Source organism: Oncorhynchus mykiss, chromosome 26 (assembly GCF_013265735.2).
Source record: "Oncorhynchus mykiss isolate Arlee chromosome 26, USDA_OmykA_1.1, whole genome shotgun sequence".
NCBI lineage: Eukaryota > Metazoa > Chordata > Actinopteri > Salmoniformes > Salmonidae > Oncorhynchus > Oncorhynchus mykiss.
This window is the reverse complement of record NC_048590.1, coordinates 37799441-37803991: the sequence shown is the minus strand read 5'-3', so window position 1 is coordinate 37803991 and position 4551 is coordinate 37799441. Positions and strand designations below refer to the sequence as shown.

At 43.1% G+C, this 4551-nt stretch overlaps 1 long non-coding RNA gene across 5 annotated transcripts in view; it reads left to right on the top strand.

The window, feature by feature from the left end:
- Window positions 1-3255: 3255 nt before the first annotated feature.
- LOC118944515 overlaps window positions 3256-4551 on the top strand; it is a 1340-nt gene continuing 44 nt past the window's right edge. Inside the window, exons 1-3 of one of the 5 annotated variants that reach the window (XR_005039856.1) lie at window positions 3287-3311; window positions 3436-3466; window positions 3561-4551. The exon at window positions 3561-4551 is cut by the window's right edge and continues 44 nt beyond it. This is a non-coding gene — a long non-coding RNA (uncharacterized LOC118944515). The other 4 variants (XR_005039854.1, XR_005039855.1, XR_005039857.1 and 1 more) reach the window with 4 other exon arrangements.

Here is a 4551-nt window from a genome sequence, read left to right as displayed (position 1 = left end):
TCAAATATAGTACACAGACGTACACACAGGCAGATATAGTACACAGACGTACACACAGGCAGATATAGTACACAGACGTACACACAGGCAGATATAGTACACAGACGTACACACAGTCAAATATAGTACACAGACATACACACAGGCAGATATAGTACACAGACGAACACACAGGCAGATATAGTACACAGACGTACACACAGGCAGATATAGTACACAGACGTACACACAGGCAGATATAGTACACAGACGTACACACAGGCAGATATAGTACACAGACGTACACACAGTCAAATATAGTACACAGACACACAAATGGATGAATAATGAAACATTCCTTTTCATTTGAATAATCAGTTATGTCCTTATATCAGAATTAACATGCCTTTAGTACAGTATCCAATGTGACCTGTAGGCATGAGTTGTCCGGAAGGTCCTTCCTTCACACTCTGTCAGTGTGTTTGGCCCGGCCTGGCCCCAGCCTGTGTGTATGTGTGTGTGTGTGTGTTTGTGTGTGTGCTTGCGCAGAGGGAACTGACGATAGTTAAAATTGCGCGTGTGTTTGTATCAAATCAAATCAAATCAAATTTTATTTGTCACATACACATGGTTAGCAGATGTTAATGCGAGTGTAGCGAAATGCTTGTGTTTCTAGTTCCGACAATGCAGTAATAACCAACAAGTAATCTAGCTAACAATTCCAAAACTACTACCTTATAGACAAGTGTAAGGGGATAAAGAATATGTACATAAAGATATATGAATGAGTGATGGTACAGAGCGGCATAGGCAAGATACAGTAGATGGTATTGAGTACAGTATATACATATGAGATGAGTATGTAAACAAAGTGGCATAGTTAAAGTGGCTAGTGATACATGTATTACATAAAGATGCAGTAGATGATATAGAGTACAGTATATACGTATACATATGAGATGAATAATGTAGGGTATGTAAACATTATATTAGGTAGCATTGTTTAAAGTGGCTAGTGATATATTTTACATCATTTCCCAACAATTCCCATTATTAAAGTGGCTGGAGTTGAGTCAGTGTGTTGGCAGCAGCCACTCAATGTTAGTGGTGGCTGTTTAACAGTTTGATGGCCTTGAGATAGAAGCTGTTTTTCAGTCTCTCAGTCCCAGCTTTGATGCACCTGTACTGACCTCGCCTTCTGGATGATAGCGGGGTGAACAGGCAGTGGCTCGGGTGGTTGTTGTCCTTGATGATCTTTATGGCCTTCCTGTGACATCGGGTGGTGTAGGTGTCCTGGAGGGCAGGTAGTTTGCCCCCGGTGATGCGTTGTGCAGACCTCACTACCCTCTGGAGAGCCTTACGGTTGTGGGCGGAGCAGTTGCCGTACCAGGCGGTGATACAGCCCGACAGGATGCTCTCGATTGTGCATCTGTAGAAGTTTGTGAGTGCTTTTGGTGACAAGCCAAATTTCTTCAGCCTCCTGAGGTTGAAGAGGCGCTGCTGCGCCTTCTTCACGATGCTGTCTGTGTGGGTGGACCAATTCAGTTTGTCTGTGATGTGTACGCCGAGGAACTTAAAACTTACTGCCCTCTCCACTACTGTTCCATCGATGTGGATAGGGGGGTGTTCCCTCTGCTGTTTCCTGAAGTCCACAATCATCTCCTTAGTTTTGTTGACGTTGAGTGTGAGGTTATTTTCCTGACACCACACTCCGAGGGCCCTCACCTCCTCCCTGTAGGCCGTCTCGTCGTTGTTGGTAATCAAGCCTACCACTGTTGTGTCGTCCGCAAACTTGATGATGTATGTGTGTGGGGGGGGGGGTGGCTTCAGGCTGTAGACTTCAGGCTGCTGGTCTGGGGCCCAGTGTAGGGTGTCTCTCTCTCTGTGTTTTCATGTTTGTGTGATTTGAATTGTGATTCTGTGGATTCAAATAAAGTATTTAAAACGTGTGTGTGTTTGTCTATCTTTCTCTTCCTCTGTGTGTTGTGGTGTTGAGAGGAGAGGGCTCTGTGGCGGTCCCCCTCCCTCCCTCCCTCCCTCCCTCCCTCCCTCCCTCTCTCTCTCTCTCTCTCTCTCTCTCTCTCTCTGTCTCTCTGTCCCTCTCTCTCTCTCTCTCTCTCTCTGTCTCTCTCTCTCTGTCTATCTCTCTCTCTCTCTCTCTCTCTGTCCCTCTCTCTCTCTCTCTCTGTCTCTCTAATCTCTGTCTATCTCTCTCTCTCACTCTCTATCTCTCTCTCTCTCTCTCTCTCTCTCTCTCTCTCTCTCTCTCTCTCTCCCTCCCGCTCTCTCCCTCTCCCCCTCTCTCTCTCTCCCTCTCCCTCTCCCTCTCCCTCTCTCTCTCTCTCCCTCTCCCTCTCCCTCTCTCTCTTCTCAGCTACACCAGGAGATGTTTTGATGCCAGCTGCATCTCTTTGTCTCTTCCTTCCTCTCCCCTCATCTTTTTCTTAATCTTTTTCTCTTTTCCCGTTCCCTCTCTGTCTCTCTGTAAAGCTCAGGTTGTGGTGCTTACAGGACTCGGCAGTGCCACTGTACTCCTCACCATACCATTTGATCATTAATTTATCACAGCTTCAACAGTTTGTTTGACAGGTGCTGTAACTTTCATCTGGTGGGCTTGGCAGCATTTGCTGCTCTCTCTCTTTCTCTCTGACTCCCCCTCTCTCCCTCTATCTTTTGCTTTCTCCTCCTCCACCCCATCTCTCCTCGCCCTCTCTCTCTCTCTCTCTCTGTCCACTTTCTCTCAGCCCTGGTAAGGTGAAAGGAAAGACAGGAGCCACCTTTTCCTCACAGGAACCATTTGCCCCTCTCTGGTAATGAGAAGACAGACAGACACGGTTCCTCTCTGATACATCATGTTTTATTGATACAGTCAGCGTAGGGAATACATGAATGGGAACAGGAGAATCATTTGGGGGTCTTGTAGGCCTATGTGTAGCTAGCTAGTGATGTTGTTGTTAATCGACTTCTGGTGCTATAGCAACAGCGTAGCTCTTTCTTTGTATCTCTCTACCATCTCTCTCAGTATATTTATTTATATCACTGATGTATCTTTGTCTTGTTACCCCTCCATCTTTCTTCGTGAAACTATCTTTTCTCTTTCTTCCACAAAGATTATTCTACCTTGTCTCATTGGTGACCTGAACAGGAAGGTTGTGTGGAGAGACTCAGTCCTGATGAGTTGATCATCCCTGACGAGAGAAAGGCCCGTAATTCATCCAGTACATTGACCTAGAGTAAAGGTTCAGACCAGGATGTTGACCCAGAATAAAGTTTCAGACCAGTATATTAACCCAGAGTAAAGGTTCAGACCAGTATAATAACCCAGAGTAAAGGTTCAGACCAGAATATTAACCCAGAGTAAAGGTTCAGACCAGTATAATAACCCAGAGTAAAGGTTCAGACCAGAATATTAACCCAGAGTAAAAGTTCAATCAAGTATATTAACCCAGAGTAAAGGTTCATACCAGTATAATAACCCAGAGTAAAGGTTCATACAAGTATAATAACCCAGAGTAAAGGTTCATGCAAGTCTAACTACCCAGAATAAAAGGTTCATACCAGTATATTAACCCAGAGTAAAGGTTCATACCAGTATAATAACCCAGAGTAAAGGTTCAGACCAGTATATTAACCCAGAGTAAAGGTTCAGACCAGTATAATAACCCAGAGTAAAGGTTCATACCAGTATAATAACCCAGAGTAAAGGTTCATACCAGTATAATAACCCAGAGTAAAGGTTGAGACCAGTATAATAACCCAGAGTAAAGGTTCAGACCAGTATAATAACCCAGAGTAAAGGTTCATACCAGTATAATAACCCAGAGTAAAGGTTCATACCAGTATAATAACCCAGAGTAAAGGTTCAGACCAGTATATTAACCCAGAGTAAAGGTTCATACCATTATATTAACCCAGAGTAAAGGTTCATACCAGTATAATAACCCAGAGTAAAGGTTCATACCAGTATAATAACCCAGAGTAAAGGTTCATACCAGTATAATAACCCAGAGTAAAGGTTCAGACCAGTATAATAACCCAGAGTAAAGGTTCATACCAGTATAATAACCCAGAGTAAAGGTTCAGACCAGTATAATAACCCAGAGTAAAGGTTCAGACCAGTATAATAACCCAGAGTAAAGGTTCATACCAGTATAATAACCCAGAGTAAAGGTTCATACCAGTATAATAACCCAGAGTAAAGGTTCAGACCAGTATATTAACCCAGAGTAAAGGTTCAGACCAGTATAATAACCCAGAGTAAAGGTTCATACCAGTATAATAACCCAGAGTAAAGATTCATACCAGTATAATAACCCAGAGTAAAGGTTCAGACCAGTATATCAACCCAGAGTAAAGGTTCAGACCAGTATAATAACCCAGAGTAAAGGTTCATACCAGTATAATAACCCAGAGTAAAGGTTCATACAAGTATAATAACCCAGAGTAAAGGTTCATACAAGTATAATAACCCAGAGTAAAGGTTCATACCAGTATAATAACCCAGAGTAAAGGTTCATACCAGTATAATAACCCAGAGTAAAGGTTCATACCAGTATAATAACCCAGAGTAAA